Source organism: Myiozetetes cayanensis, unplaced genomic scaffold, assembly GCF_022539395.1.
Source record: "Myiozetetes cayanensis isolate MyiCay16 unplaced genomic scaffold, myiCay2020 scf5-8, whole genome shotgun sequence".
NCBI lineage: Eukaryota > Metazoa > Chordata > Aves > Passeriformes > Tyrannidae > Myiozetetes > Myiozetetes cayanensis.
The window spans coordinates 100,178,264-100,195,277 of NW_026087742.1; the positions used below are offsets into that span (position 1 = coordinate 100,178,264).

At 40.7% G+C, this 17,014-nt stretch overlaps 2 protein-coding genes across 3 annotated transcripts in view; one reads left to right on the forward strand and one right to left on the reverse strand.

The window, feature by feature from the left end:
• Window positions 1-17,014, reverse strand: part of RBBP7 (RB binding protein 7, chromatin remodeling factor) — a 436,269-nt gene that overhangs the window by 78,048 nt on the left and 341,207 nt on the right. The window lies entirely within an intron of this gene.
• The window catches only part of GRPR (gastrin releasing peptide receptor), a 99,966-nt gene that overhangs the window by 47,126 nt on the left and 35,826 nt on the right, over window positions 1-17,014 (forward strand). Inside the window, exon 2 of one of the 2 annotated variants that reach the window (XM_050331945.1) lies at window positions 14,097-14,187. The exons of the other annotated variant lie outside the window; for it this stretch is intronic. The gene's annotated coding sequence lies outside the window, so the exon portion shown is untranslated. The remainder of the gene's footprint in view (window positions 1-14,096; window positions 14,188-17,014) is intronic. 2 annotated transcript variants of the gene reach the window in all.

Consider the following 17,014-nt stretch of genomic DNA (forward strand, 5'->3'; position numbering starts at 1 on the left):
CATACAGTTTGACATGCTTTGGAAGTGCCAAATGGCCCAGTCCTACAAACAGCACTATTCCACCAGCCTGCCTAGAAGCATCATCTTAGGTTGTACTTAGCTACAGACGTTTGCTCTGGCTTTGTTTACCATACGCTACAGCAACCTAGATTTGAACTGTTCTGCTTCAGTGTAAGCTTTGTACATGACTGCATGGCCATATGGAGTCTACAGTCTTCTACAAGGTGAAAGTCACCTTCAGGAGAGAGCTTCCCCACCACCAGCAGCAATGTGCTGCTCAGTCATAATTCCCAGATCAGTCCATCACAGAAGATTATAATGCTGGCTCTCACTGCCCAACTAATGCTGACATTTAAAATTGCACTTTTTATGGTAGATGACAAACGTGTTGAGAGTTTTATCACCATACCTTTTATAATGGTAATGAAAGTATGCTTAAAACACAGCTGTGTCATTTAACTGTGTACTGCATTCTTACTTCCCAAGAAATGTCTGTGATTCAGGACCAGCTGCTTCTGGAGTCTCCTTGTACATGTCTACACCAAGGAAAGAGAAGACCAAGGAACAATCCTTGCATCTGAGGCCAACAGGCCCAAAGCTCTGAAATGCTGAAAGTACCTGAAGTGATGCTGGGGCCATGTGGTAGCTTGTTAGACTGTATTTATTACATTAAACTAAAAGTGTGTGAAAATACTAAAGTGTGTGAAACTAAAAGGGGTGAAAATACAGGTGGATGTTTGATGGTTTACCTAAGGAAAAGCTGTTAAAGTGTAGGAGATCCCTACGTGCACACAGTGCCTTCCTCTCATCCAGGCTAACCTATCTTTGGGGTGTAGGAAGGTCTTTTTTATTTCATTTCTTTGCCATAATTTCCATAATGAGCTGAAGTCTTTGAACTTCTAGGTGTAATAGCTACTTTCTGCTTATTTTATCATTTCATTGCAATTTAAAATACAGGGTAAAACCAATAAATTACATGCACACACACAAAAGGCCATAAATCAGCTGTGTACAACTGTGCTAGTGTCAGCAAATCCATAAGAGGACGTGAATAATAAGAGAAATGTATGAATAATAAAAGAAATAAGGGGAATATCTTCATTAAAGTAATTTCCCTGGAAACAGTTATTGTTTGAAGTATTGTAACAAATATTCTATTCTATAACAAATAATATATTATTTTTATACCACAATTCAAAGAAATTATTTAATGATTCCTATGGGGGTTTTCTGACTTCAAAATAAACACAGTATATTTGAGTCTGTGCCCAGAGAGTTAATGACAAAACAAAGGCATTCAGCCTGGCTCTCACTGACATTAAAAGCATTTTGTATTGCCCTGCCAGTTTCAAGTAGCCAGACTTCTGTGAAGCTTAAGAACTAGAAATTGTACTTCTGCACATTTGGAAGAAATCCAAAAAGTATCCCAATACCAAGTACATTTTAAACCACTTAAGGCAACTTTACATGATGAGAACAGTGGAAAGGCTCACTAAAGCAAATGGCTATGAGGTACAACAGCTCCAGAGATGCAGAGATGCAGTAACAATGCAGCCTCAAAGTAGTAACACCATCGTGACATTCTTAGTGATTCCCACTCTTGTTATTTAGCTACCTCCCAAGAGATGGCCTTGGGTACCAAAAGCAGTGGGACAGTTTCAGATGTGGTGTTTGTGACTGCTCAAGAAGCAAAGAATTATATTTTAGTTACTGAGTATTAGCTGCAATAGACAAAGACCCAGGATTTGGAACACGACTAGTGAAAGAGGTTTGCTTCCAAATTTGCAGGGCTTTGCCTGCAATTTAAAGCAGTACCAGGTTGCTTTCAATACACTCAGTCCTTTTCACCTCCACTTGTTAGAAGGGTTCCAGGTATGGTTCTGGTCTGGGCCAGCTGATACCCAATGGCCCCAGGCACAGTTCAGGAGCCAGCATGGATCATGGCCACATAGAATGGCTGGAAATTTGGATAGTGCTGTCACATTTTGGAGTAATCCTGATAAGCATTTTATGCTGTGGACAAAGACTGTTTTACACTAGTTTGATTTATATGTGTAGACATAAACTGCTTGTACAAATCGAGACGCATCATATCAGCAGGTCTTCCTCCCCCCTACCTCTACACCTTTGTTACTTGTTACAGCCTGATGTCACATAGCAAAAGCCTATAAACTTATAGATTGACAATAAGACTCCTCCTTTAAGTTATTTTGAAGGAAACCAGCATATTTTATTGCAAGTTGTGATAGAAATGGATAGACCCATGCATTATCCCTGTCTATATTCTAACATCATGTAAAGGTATTCAAACTGAAACGACAAGTTAGCTGTGTTACTTTGGAAACACCTCCCAGAACCAGCTTTGAACAATGGAAACCATGAGTTAATAACATACTACAAACTATTCTATTAATATTTTTGTGAATATATAGTGAATAATTTGAAATTATAACACTGAAAAAGATTTAGTAAATAAGAAGAAGCCTTTCAAAAATCATGGAAGATTAGAATAATCATGTGAAATCAGTATCGTCTCCGAAAGACTGAAAACTTGTCTATGTTATATGGTAAACAAGTAAAGGAAGACACCTCATAATCACAAAACCCACTCCTTTTTCTTTCAGCCTCTTTGAGGCAGAAACAGAGGTAATAGCTCAGAAATGTTTCTCCTGAACTGTGTTCAAGTAGCAGTAATTTACATTTGAAGTGACTGTGTCTTTCAGCTCCAAAATAGGCATGAATTTAGAACTGAATTTAAGTGGTCGTGTCAGCTTCTGAAATAGTAATTTTTTTCATTATCACTTTCTTCTCTGCTCAGATGTAAAACCAGTCAGTTGTATAGTAACTAACTTTTGCATATGTAGATTGAAATATAAAAATGCATGCATGCTCATAAATGTCAGGCTCCTGTCTACTTGTGTTTCCACCCCTTCAGGCTAAATACCTGCCTATTTCAGTGCACAATATGAAGAACTGCTCCTCTGCAAATGGCAAAAGGTCTCAGTTCTGTAATAACCTGCCTACACTCTTCATCCTTGCATCCAAAAAAAAAAAAAAGAACCCACAAGAAAAATTACACAACCTGACACTATGACAAGGAGAATATAGAATTCTGTGATTAGTATACAAGCATGCAAAACATTTCCTAGTGGCTTTAGCATGCTAAGACTTACAAAGCTTAATAAAGTTTTATTGTATTCTAGTGACTGATAGAAAAGCTTCAATGAAAAGGTTATTCTTTGTAATAGTAACAAAAAAATCCTTGCTAGATTTTCTTTGTTACTTTGTGCAATTTCTTCTAAATTTTAATCCTTGCTTTAATGCTGAAGCTTATTCCTATGAGAACTTACAGCAGTAATGGGAGCAGGTTGCCCTGTGGACTGCAGACAGACCCTTACTCTTTATTACTGATCTAGCTATGTTAATCTCTTGCAGTATCAGGCTAACTGATACCACTGAGAGAGAGAATTATTTCCAGCACATTGTGGACTTAATCCATTTAGTCTGTTCTTGTAGTTGACTTGGTACATCCACAGAGAGCTTAACTGATGATAAGCATGTATCTCAAATACATATAAGCATTGACACATATACCCAAGTCTGAAGAGACAACCTGGGAGAAAGCTGAATACATATCTCTATATTCTTGGTATGCTCCCTTGGAAAATGACTTTTAACATTTCTCTCAAGATATGCAAGCACCAAATTCTGGGAGATGAAGGGAATTTGTAAACTCAATTTATATGTTATTCAGAAGCTTTCATGAGCTCCATGTTGAGCCCTAAGGAATATCACACGCAGTCACAGGATCGCAAGAATCACAGAATGGTTTAGGGACTTTAAAGATCATCCAGCCCACCTCCTGCCATGGGCAGCCATCCCTGTTGATACTCCTTTAGTGTTTCATGCTAGGGCAGTAACACATAATAGTTATCTGTAAGGGACACTCCTTCACTAAAATTCATGAACCACCCTAGGAATGGACTCCTCATAAATTGGCCTCAGAGGAGCATTGTTCAAGAGACACTAACAAATGGAGACTGACACATCCTGAGTAAAGAGAGGGTCTAAGTGAAAAGCCAGAATGTTATTAACAGTCAAGGTGAAGTTTGTCTCCTCATGTCACACACAGCTACCTCAGTGCACATCTGGCTTGCTCCAGAACAGGTAAAAGCAGCAAATGGACAAAAACCTCACAAAAATGTCAATATGCCCAGGAGCAGCCATCTGTCAGAGTAGCTGCAGCACAGCAGGTGAGGATGTCAGCCCAGGTTTAGGTGCAGGGGAGCAAGAACTCAGTGCTAAAGCCATGGAGCCTTGCAGCACATGAGTGTGGTGAGGTGAAGGCTGACTGCCTTGAGACGAGCAACAGGAGATGTGGCTGCAGTATCACCTCTTGTCAGTCTGGATGGTGCCACTCCCCAGCCCCTGGATTTGCCTGCCTGTTCAAAGCCCTCTCTTCCAGCATTTTCCCTGGGACCTGAGGCACAGCCCCTTGCCTACCCGGGGATGAGCTTTTCCACAGCACAAAACCCTCCGCTGGGAAAGGTGGCCCTTGGCACCTGCACACTTCTTGTGTAGACCTCAAAGCAAAAAATCCTATCAGAGTCCATTAAGACTTAACCAATATTAAAAGTGACTATCAAATAATAAGACTTATCCCTCCCTTGAAAATGATTGCTCCTAGAGGAGCAAAGCTACAGCAGGCACAAACATTGTAAAAAGAGATCACTGCCTTGTAATTAAAATATAAACAGCCTCACTTGAAGGAAGAAGATGCGTCATAAAACACCTGAAGCGATGTTTTGCAAAGCTGGTGAAGTCGAGCACAAAAGCAACAGAGCCAGCTGGTTGCTGTTGTGAGATTTAGCAGTTAGGTGAGGACAGCCTTACTCTAGCTAATCACACTGTCCTCACCTAACAGCATGACTAGAGTAAGTGGTTGACACTTCAAAACCTGTTTAATCATCAAGAGTCAAGACAAAGGAAGTTTCTGGGGCAGACAGTACAATTTGCTGACAATTTCCGTAGGAAAAAAGGGGTAGAAAAGTAGCATGGAACTGATAGCTTTGACAAGGAATAGTGCAGACCAAATTTCTGTCTAAAGAGCTTTATAGTTCATTCTTCTGTATGCCCTTACATGTCACACAGCCATCAGCCACCTGTGTATTCTCCTGCCAAGAAATTAATGTGACATAAGTTTCCACAAAGGTAAGTACAGTCAGGCCCACTCTGCACTGAAAAGATTACCCAGAGGACACTAATGACTTTTTGAACCTTTCAACACTTCTTCACACTGTTACAATATCTATCAGCAAACTGCACTTGCACCTTTTTCAGCTTTGAATATAAAAATATTCAAAACATCAAACAAGGAACTGTACTTCCTTCTGATTTGTATTGAAATTTGATTTCCATTTTTACTGTCCTCCATCCAGGACTGATAAAGAAAGGAAGAAAATAAATTGAATGCATAGCGTCAGTTAGACTTAGTGATGTTGAGTAGTTTGGGAGGATATCATTAGTTTTATATGGGATTTGGGGGTAGCATTATGCTATGAAGCATGTGTCTTTGCAGACCTCGATCCGCAATTTCAGCTTGCAAGGTTCTTTTTCACAAACCTTTGTAGTATACTTACCATTCTCAACATATGATGCAATCACTAAGTTACATATCCAAGAGATCTTGGTTTCCAGTTATCTTCCCCCACTCTAAATTCAAAACAGTCAAGTCATTCTATCAAGACTATCTTTGCATTCTAACAGAATCATATTTCTAAATAACAGTAATTTTTTATCATCAAGGGTTTATTTCTATTATTTGCTGACTGAATCATTACAAATCAAAGTGGTAGTAAATTTACTCCTGTTGAGAAGCATTTACAGAATCATTCCATTTTCTACAAACATATTTAATTTCTGCAAGCAGTAGCAAATGATTCCTCTGATTATATTTCAACAAATTTTTCTTTCATTTGTCGGCCTGCCAGATCTGTTGATTGAAATCTGGAGGCAGGTGAATAATGACTAGCACACTCCAAGTGTTTGAAATGCAACATAGGCTCCATGGTGATTCATTAAATTAGGTAAGAATTCATTAAGGTTTTCCCAAATTGCAGGAAGCTGGCCTAGTTACTATAAATGACAAATATTGTTATGAAAATAAATGAAAACTAAATCATCGCTTTTATTCCTCAGGATGTTCACAGATCACTCACAGTAATGAGTCAAGATTAAATACTCCTACAGTCTAGCAGATCGACGGTGTCTAAATTTTAGGCACAAAATGCTCCTGCTTCCTGTCTGCTGCCAGAGGCTTTGCCTAGGATAGGATTTCAGGCCTCACTAAATGTCCCTCGCCCACTGCTGTGGTGTACACTGAAATGTTGGATTAAAGTGGTGTTATTGCCATTTGAGAAAATTTGGTGCAGTTTTCTTTGTCTGAAAAATTGTGCTTCTTAGAGATACGTCTTACACTGACACTAGGAGTCATTTTTGGTGGCCAAAACTTTAGAAATAATGGCCAGTCTTCGCGAGCGAAGATCCGGGGAAGGTCTTTCCACCTTCCAGCCTGCGCATTGGATTTTTTAGGTGAGACACAGTGTGCGCGGAACTGAGCCCACCCTTTAATCCTAAGGTTCATCTGCCGGGGCCAAGCGAGCTTGGACAGTGGCAGCGAGGTCCTTAGGACGTAGGTGGGTTGCCTTTAAGGGCTAACGAGCCCCACCTGCCCGGGAGTGGCCCTGACCGGGAATCGAACCCGGGTCTCGGCAGCGACAGCGCCGCGCCTTTACCACTAGACCACCAGGGGCTCCAAAACTTTAGAAATAGGAGTGATTTATATGGCAAGCATGGGAAATAAAGTTGACAACTCAGCTGTTTCTTAAAGTCCTAGCCCCAGGAGGGATGCTGGCTCTGTGGTACCTCACATTTCCCACATGGCACCTGTTCAGAGCAAGCCCCATGGAAAACACTTTTATTCCTTGATTTTCTAACTGGTTTTCTATCTACTCCATAAGGATGAGCTGCCCTTTCCTCTCAAATCATCCGAGAGCACAATCAAACCCAACTTCTTGTGAAGGAATGTCTTACAGAGCAAACTTATGTGAACAGAAATTTGTCCCTTTTTATCCTGCATAGTGAAGTGCTGTAATATTAACATCACTGCTTTTAGCAAGGCAGATAATGACTCTGATATCCTGCAGTGTTGCTGAGTGAGTCACTGTATCATTAAACCCTGTGTGGTGAAGGCAGGTGATGGTTTACTATAAACGGGTCAGGACTTCTCCCCTCTTCCACATCTGAAGCCCAAGGGCAGCAGGAACAGTCTGTAACAGCTCCCATGTAGGGCCTCAATGAATCAGGAGGACTTGGGAACAGTGTCAAAGTGGTATCCAGGGCTGGCAGTAAGCAAAGGAAAGGAAGGTTTTCCCCTCTAAGGACTGAAAAGGAGACCAAGAAGGGGTTGCCATAGAAAGGGAGGCAAACAAGGATGATTTGCCTACAGTGTGTTCAAATAAAATAAAGGATACACTAAAACTTCTCTAACAGGGAATGAAAGAACTGTTAGAGGTTTAAACATTCAAATAAACACTTTTTACAGTTTCGGTCATGAGGCATTTTCTGTGACTGGAGACAGTAAACAGTGACTGTCACGGAAGATGATTTCTTAGTTTGTGATCTGAGGCTCCTGAGAGGTTTAAAATCCAGATATCTTTCCTTTCTTACTCTTCTTCTGAGGACAGGGAAAACACATCATGTAAAACCTTTAAGTGCATAGGTGGAAAGCATGGATGTAAAGCTTCCATAAAACATGGACAGGGTCACTTCACAAGTGGCCAGTGGCTGCAAATGTCTCCAGCTGTAAGTAGGTAAGTAATTTTTTTCATTTTAAAGAGAAATTGAAGATTTTAAGAAGATTTCCAGCAAGACTTCTCACCTACAGAGGCTCGAGGCAAAATCCTGCCCTTCACCTCCACTTCCTATGGGGCTGGGCTATGTTTAGAAGCTGAAAGATCAAGTGAGAAGACAGCTTCAGAGAAAATTGTTTCAGGTCACAGAAAGGAAAGAACATACAGATAAGACAATCCACAAGGAAACTATACAATCATGACCCTCGTTGCTTTAGCCATGCCTTCATTCTGCCTTACTCACTACAAGAAAATCATCCACTATCTTTCATGGGTGTTTAGTGGACAGTTTGTCACAGCAGTATGTTGCTGAACAAAAATTCAGGTTTTTTCTAAGGACAAGTTCATGGGATATTTGAAGGGTTAGTTAAGGATAAAGAATTGGCTGGTAGAAAATTAAGGAGAGTCTCCTTGCCTCAATAACAGATAATACATCTGTGAAAGGGCTGATGAGGTAGAAGCAAAACATAGGACTTGCTGGAAGTGTTCAGATGGTTTGGAAGCCAGCTGAGATTTCAACAGCCAGTAATATCAAACTGAATAAAACTTCCTTCGGCAGATCCCTGATTTTGCAGAGGTACCAATATTTTTTATCAAAAGCTATGATGATGATTGACAAAGTGAATATGTCCTCCAGCCAAAAACTAGGGCAGGGGGGAAATGATTTGATGTCGTCGCAAAAAATCATTCTGTGGTAAATTCTGCAGAGCCAGTGTGGTCTAAGATTGGAAGCATTTAAAAAATTGTATAGCAGCAAGCTTTCTACTAAGATTATAAAGCGCTTTCCCTAAAAAACAGCAGTAAAGTCTGTATCAATTAAAGATTTACTATAGATGCTGGCTGAGAGAAAAACTCGCACACTTCATTGCTTTATCTTCAGAAGTACTGAAGAGTTTACAGCATTGCAAAGAAACTATGGCTGTAGAAGAATTAATTGACTTTTTTGTTAAAAAAACACTGACAGAAAGACAAGGAAAGATGACACTTGTAGGAATGAAATCAACTGTGAGTTCCTAACTGCTAACTGAAAGAGTGCTTTGTCAGGGTGACTGACTCCATGTGTCTCTGTTATTAAAGAAGCACTGAGGGGAAACAATTAAGAAAATAAATGATATAGAGAAGCAAACTGTCATCATGGATTTTTCAATCTGAAATAATTACAGCAATAAAGAAGATCTATCTGACTTTAACTGCACCAAAATTCATCTTTTAACAGAAGAGTGTGTCAAAGTTTTTTTTACTGCACTGTAGTTTAGACTTCGAGCAACTCAGCAATCATCTTGGATGCTCAAAGCCAGACAACCCTTAGCTTATATCTTCAGTTTATAAAAATGGCACACAAAACTGATCTTAATGCTCAGTAATTAATCAGGTCATAACTAGGTAAAAGAAACTCATCACTCATCTCTGTCTGTGGGTGGAAGTCAAGAGGAGGGGGCCAGGCTCTCTTCAGTAGTGCCCAGCAACAGGACAAGGGTGACAAACTGAACTTCCATCTGAATATGTGGAAATGCTTCTTTACTGGGAGGGTGACAGAGCACTGGAACAGACTGTGGAGTCTCCTTGTCTGGAGATACTCAAAACTCATCTGGATGTGATTCCATGCAATGAGCTCTAGGTGAACCTGCTATAGTGGGGGGATGGAACTAGATGATTTAGAGAAGTCCTTTCAATCCCAACTGTTCTGTGATTTTGTGATTCTGTGATTTCTGTCACTCTCTAGATACCTTAAAAAATGTCAGCTCTGGTCTGTTTTGAGGCTCCCATGCCTTTCTCTAAAGCCATATCCTGAACCTGCTGCTTTCAATGTCCTTATTTTGTTCAGGATCTCTCTCTATAACATGATTGTTATAGGTAACTCTGATGCAAAATAGAAAGCCAGAACATAATGCAGATCAGTTCTGCAGAGAAGCAGAAGTGCTCTAGTACTCAACTCTTTGTGTCAAGGGCATCACTAGGATGAACAATATAGAAACCCAGAGAAGCTTTGGCAAAACAATGAATGAACTGACAAAAGAAGCTGCTTAAGATGTTTGGCCATGACATGGTGAAAGAAGATACTTTTAAAATGTCTTGTGTTGAAGCATAGAATGTTCCCTGAAGAAAGAGAAACAAAACTGAAAGGAAAGTATCACCTAATACACAAAAGGAGCACAGAATGAAGAAGACTGAATGGACCAGTGGACAGGACACACACCAGAAGAAGGGGTAGGAAGATACCTACAGGTCAAACACAGCTGTTTTTAAAAAAGGAGGGTTGGGATGAAGCATTTGCAGCACATTCGCATTTAATGCACAACACGAGAGAAAAGATGACACAGATTAAAAGTTCCCCTTTGGAAAGGGCAAAAGAAACACCAATTTTGGGCAAACATCAAAGGATGTAATTGCTCTGTTTATACTGAATGAAAAATGTTCTGCAAAGGAGTCAATTTACATAATGTAGAGGCATTTAGTGTGATTTATAGACCTGCCTTAAAAGCAGTGGAGTGAAAAAAAATGTCGTTAAAACCCCTGCATTTTATCAGAGGAATAATTGCTGTTGGAGGAGAAACTTCTAGGAACATCATGAGTTTAGAGGTTGGGAAGAAGCTGCATGAGGACATGTGTTATTGCATTGTTAAATGGGGTGCTGCAATGACACCTTTTCGCTCGTATCATTGTGGGGATCAGCAGGAAAGCCCTGTGTCATCAGACAACTCCTGTGTCTGGAGTCAGGTCACATGAAGCACTGAAAAGAACACACTTACCCCTCAGTGTTCTAGTGTGTGGTGCAGGGATGAGGGTATCGTCTCCATCTTAAACAGTAAAGTAGTAGCCACCTGCCCAGCTGTATCTCCCTGAGTTGCCTGCTTACCCACCTATGCTTTAACTCATGCATTGTGTTTTTCTTGGTCACTTCCAATGCCAAAAACAGAGACCTGGGATGGAAGAGACAAGGCAGTGCTGGGGTGAGAGGAGAAAATGCAGTCACACGTCTGGTTACATGCTGGAGACTTTTCTACAATGCAGAAAGCAGGACCATCTTTTCTTTCTCTAGTCTTTCTGGAACTGCTCCTCTCTTACAGGAATTGGGAGGCAGAGCCCACCTGCACTGCCAGCCCCAGGGCTCGTGGTGTGTCCCTCGTGGTGTCCCAACATACCCTCAGTACAGGAGGCATCTTGTTTCCTGGCTTGTGTGCTGCCTCTTCCAGAGTCCCTGGTAGCTCCAACACACACTGAGAATTGGCATAGGCTGCTGAAAGGTCCTGCCCTCCATTCTGTAGTGCAAGCAAAGTTCTGATGCAATGAGTGCTCCCTCTCTGGGACAGATCCTTCACATAGCAGCGCCTCGTGGATGAGGAGGGTCTGGCCCATCCTCCTGCAGACTGCAGCTTACCTGCTGAAGTCTCTCCAGCTCCACTGGCCTTCTCTGGCCATGGCTGGGAGCTAATCTCGATGTAAGAAGCATTTCTTCATTTTTTGCTGCTCCCCTTGTGAGCTCCTTGAGACTTCCTATGTGCATCAGTGCTCATGGGAGCACAAAGAGGAACATGGAAAACATGTGGCTCAGCAGAAGGACAGACAGGACCTCTCTTTTGACAGCTACCTCCACTTTTTTTCAGATTAAAACAGCTGCAGTACGACAGCCTCATTCACTGTAGAGGTCCCCAGTGGGGAAGAGAGCTAAATCTGTGAGAGAGGTGCAAGTCTTGAGTTTATATCAGGCTCCAAGAGCAAAACAGCTTTCTCATCCCAATCAAATTACACTTGGGAGAAATGGAGATAAAGTGTAGATAACTCATAAAAGTCTCCTTTACACCAGTGTAACAGAGCCATCTAAAGTTCATGGCAGGGAAAACCTGGCACAGAGAGTTTGTCTTTGAGAAAAAGTTCCTTGCAGGTGAGTTTCCAGCCCTGGGTGGGCTGTTCTGATCACTCTAAGACCTCAGAGTGTACAGACACACATGAGAACTTGCTGTTTGGGGTCCTTAGGCTGTTGAGCCTGAAGTTACAGCCTGGCTTTGCTGCTGGGAGCCAGGACACTCTCATTCCCAGGCTACCTCTGGCCTCATTTTGCTCTTCAAAAGGACTACTTTTACCAGGAAGATGTTGCCCCATCACCTGCATTTTCCTTGCTCTCTGTGCTGATTCCTCTGCTCTTCTGTTCTACAACTCCAGAAGTAAGGTAGGATAGGCTCTTTGTGACTGGCATGTGGATGTTCCGGGGAGTTCTCTGTGGCCTGCAAAATGCTCTCCTTTCTGATGAGAACGGTGCTACTGCAGTGCTACTCACCTTCCAGCCTAGGTGGAATTGATGGCATGCTTGTTTTGTTTTGGATCAAAAAGTGTGATTGACTTTTGATTTGCCCATGGATACTATTTAGTGCAGACTTTTAAAGGGAAGACTTTTTGCAAGACATTAAGCACTCCCAAAGTTTGAGAAGCCTGGTTTAGTAGAAAGTGTCCCTGCTCATGGCAGGGGTGTTGAAACTAGGTGATCTTTAAGGTCCCTTCCAACCCAAACCACTCTATAAATCTGTGATTCCCTGATCTAAATGAGAAATCATAATCCCCTGCCTGGCAAGGGAACCATCTTGATCATGTTCTGATGACAGCCACTGAGAAAAGAGAGAAAGCTAGAGCTAAGCATTCTTCTTTTCAAACTCAATGTTCTATTTACTTGCTTGAAAACATGGAGATTTGGTTTCCTCAGCCTAGTGAACAATAATTTCTGCCAAATAAGTACTTACTGAGATGAAACTGTTTGTCTAATTTTTAGAGAGATAAAAAAGAATGAGAATCATTGTTGTGAAAATTACCACAGATTATGTTTTACTGTATACCTTTGTAAAAAAAAAGCAGCATCAAGCTAAAGACTCTATGTCTTATAACATCAAGAATTCCTGCTAACTAGGAGATAGCTGGTTGATAGTGCATGTAAAATCAATACCAGATAACTTAATTGCCAACTCATCTCAGTTCACACATTCCTAAGGAAAAGTGAACTACAGAGTCTACTGTGATTTTTATTCTGTTTGGTTAATGAAAAGAGAAAGATTCCTTCCAAAATTACCCAAGCCACTCATTTTATAGATGGTCCTGTTGAAAAACACTGTTCTGCAAAAGTGAGGAAACAGGAATCTGATACAAATCTGATACAAAAGGCAGTTGGGTAATTTATAATTTGAGCTCCATTCATAAATTTGTTCGCTTTACAAAGGTAGGAAAAATACTTACCCTCACACATACAATCTAACTCATTATCCCTGTCTGGTGCTGTAGTTAGCACACTTATCATTTGAGCACTATTTTAACAATTTAAACTCATTAGGGACCACAATACCATCACTTACAGGGAGCAGCATCTTGTATCACGAGTAGTCTCACCAATCTCACCTATGGAATAAGATATTGACTGACATCAGTATAGATTGTTCACCGAGGTCCTGGGTGCATGGTAACCATAGCAGAAAGAACAACAAAATGTCACAGTATTATGTCAGCATGAAAGGTCTTATTGTTCCCAGTCCAATCCTCTTTAGTTCTGAACATGTTCCTGTTACACGCTTGCTGTGGGACATTCAAGCTATTTCAGAGTATTTATGACTCAGTTATGAATCTTCATAAACACAAATCATTGTCACCATGGGCTCAAGTGAATTCAGAGTTTCCAAAGAGAAATAAATAGCTATTTAGAGGCATACTTCTCATTTCACATGTCAGCTCAGATACTGTCTCACATTAGTCAGATCTATACACTTTAAAACCTTTCCAGAGAGAGACTATGACTGCACTTGTAATTAGGAGCAGAAGCACTCGACAAGCTGAAATGGAGTCACTCAAACAGAGGGAGTGGATGTCACGGGACGCGAAACCTGGCAGAGACTCACGATGGAGCAAGACAACACTGAAGCCTTGACAGAACATGGGTTGTGTTCATGTTTTACCAGTGGTGGTTGGTTTGTGGGTTTTTTTAAAGATAAGAATCTTTGTTTCCAGAGGTGTTATGAGTTTCATTTATTACTTCATTCTGTTCACTCTATAACAGCACTTTGCTTCTGTTTCTTTCTTTGAATCCCACAGACAACACATACTGCTGCTCTGAGAGAGCCTTTCTGCCAAAGGTAGCACACCAAAGCTTGGCAATTGTCTTGCAGGGGCAGAAATAAAAGTGAGTCACCACATATCTTTGCTCTTTCCCAGGTCTTTGCTCCAACAGCCATGAAATTGCTGGATGATTACATTGATAAGGAGTTGGTTATCTGTCTGAGGCCAGTATTTCTAGAAATCATTAGTAAGTACAAGCAATTCGGTAACTAAACATTTTTCTTCCTTTATCTGATAAGAACTGCATTTGTTAAAGAAGTTACTTAATTTTCAGGGCATAAACCATTAGCTAACAGATGTTTACCTCTTTATGTTTGCCTTAGGCTGTGATGCCTAAATCTAAAAGGAAGCACCAACCCATTTTATATAAAACCCAAAATCAACAAAAAGGAATATATATCTTATCCTGCATCTCTCCCCATGCTGCAAATGCAGGGCCCATAGCATTGACCTACAAATCTAAAATCCTTTCCTCTATTTCTAATAAATAATGAACCTGGGGGAGATGAAGAGTAGATATTCAAATCATGATATCTATTACAGAAAAGATGGTAGTACTTCATCCCTGACAGGCATCTGCAGAGAGTTTGCCAGCTTGCCAATTCCTCTTGATTAGGGCCATTTGGGCCAACTCCAGTGAAAATGTTAATGATTCTATTGAACCAAGTACAGGAAGAATAAGATGGATGAGCTGGTTGGAGTAATGACTGCTGCGCTCAGGGAAGGTGCAGAGCCAAAGGCATTAACAGAGAGTGCAAGGCTCAAGACTGGGAAGAAGACGAAAAAAGCCAGGATGAGTAACGTAAGGATGGCCAGCCATGGGAGAGGCTGTGTGTGTGCTCTGCCCTGGTCCTCAGACTGAAGTGGGAGCCCTGTCCCACTAAAAAGTTCTTTCCTTCCCCCTCTTCCCACTTAGTCCTTTCCTTCCCCCTCTTCCCACTTGTTCACTCATTTGTGTGCAGCAGTTGAACAGCACAAGCAACAGAAGCATCTTTGTTTTCTGTCATAACACAGAGTTTTTAATGCAAGGGTTGAAATACTGGCTGTGATTAAGTCAGCATGAGTTTTACTGGCTGTTTCTGTAGGTCCAGTTTCCCTCCAGCCGTGGTTATTTCCAAAACCTAGCAAGAAATGCTAATAGTTTCCTGGGGGAAGAAGGTAGGGAACTGCATTTTTTAGAGGTGAAGAGGTTACAGGTGAAAAAGTCTCTCTGGAAGTGCTATGCCTCCATCACTGCTGACCTTGGTGGCATTTAGAAGTCCTGCAGCTACCACTAGGATCTACATCCATTCTCAGGGCTCAGTCAGGTGGACCTGGCCCCTTGGGTATCCTGCAGTTTTATGAACCTAATTTGCTGAACGCATTTCAGACTAAAGTTTATGGGTTCGGGAACACTGAGAGGTTTATATTGAAATACTGAGTCAGAGGCTTTGAACACCACAAATAAGTTGATAAGTGATTTCTCAGCGTGGAAGTATTTTGCTCATAGCTTTTCATTGTGCCTTAGTTTATCCTCATGAAACACTGAATGAGCACTGCTAATAACCATTCTGAGTGGAAGAACAGCTTGGGCAATGAGGTGAAGGGCCTCCACCTGCTGTGTAAGCCAGGACAAACAGAGCACTTCAAATTGTCTTTACACGCACAGAACTCACTGTCAAAAAAAGTATTTTCATTTATCAGCTCCCTCACAGATATATCATAATAACACTTTTTAGCTTTTCTGGTTCTTCAGGCTTAAATCAGAGCTGTTCAGACGGGAAATATAAGGTGTCTTTCTGTGTACAAATAAGTTTATATTTCTAAATCTCCAGTTTAGGTAAAGGTTTTGTGTCAGGAAAATGTCTGTGTTTAGGCATTGCTATTGTTTCCAGGGCAGTCTACCAGAATTAATAGAAAACTTCCTACTTGACTACCAAGGGTTTGAAAAAGAACCACAGAAAAGAACCGAAGAGCAGCCTGAATTGTTACTGCTGTTAAATATCTTATCAGTATTAGTGATTTTTTTTTTCATCTAAGGGACAGAATTCTTTTTAGATTTGGATGAAAAAGCATTTAATTATTTCTTCTCCTAGCATTTTATACGTTAGTATGATATCTTCACTTTGGCATACCCAAAAGAACAGACTGGATTAGGCAAAAAAAGTTTAACCTCAGAGAAGGTGGGTGAAGGATGCTATTGTTTTCAGCCGTTGCTCAAGTTCCTAGAAAGGATGTGCCATGTAACAGCATAAGTGGTGTGTTCGAGATGTTGATAATTCAGAGTTCTCCAATGTCTTTCTTCTGTCTGTCAAACACTCCACCAGAACAGCTTTTTTTTTTTTGAGGGTAGCTATTCTCCTTTTCTTTTATTGGCAATATCTTTGCAAAATAAATGCCTGCTGAAAATCTTGTCTGTCCTGTCAGATTTGTTAGGTGGAAACTGAGGACCCCAGTGTTCTTCCCATAGTCCACAAAATCTTCATATTGTCTAAGTTTTTAAGTCCTTTGCCTGAATAGAAATGAATAACTTAGCATCAGCTGCAAATTTACTGACAGCTTTTTCTTTTGCCTTTTCTAGCACATCATATCCTATTCAAAGTAACAACACAAGCAAACTAGACATATGCTAGTAAGTGGATTGTGTGGTGGATGAAAATCACCCCATAGTAAGTAAGTGTCCTACGTACACGTTCCAAGTAAAGGGATCAAAGCAAAGTGTCACAACTACAGCTCCAGTTGAATGATTGCACAGAGTTGTTCCTTGGTAGAGAATCCTCAAAGCATTTGTCAGATGCTTTTTTCTTTTCCATATTCAAAGTTTCACTGAACTTCCAGGATGATATATTCACTTTGCACTTGAATTCTCTTCTAATATTATCTGACAGATAATAGGATTAGTTCCATGAAATGCAGAAAAAGCAATAGTTATACTTGTATTGTATCAGAAGCCACTTATTTGGGATTTCTATCAGTAGGATGTTTGCTGCAGCACAGTGATTTGCTCAGGAAAGGATTCAGAAAGTCATTTATTT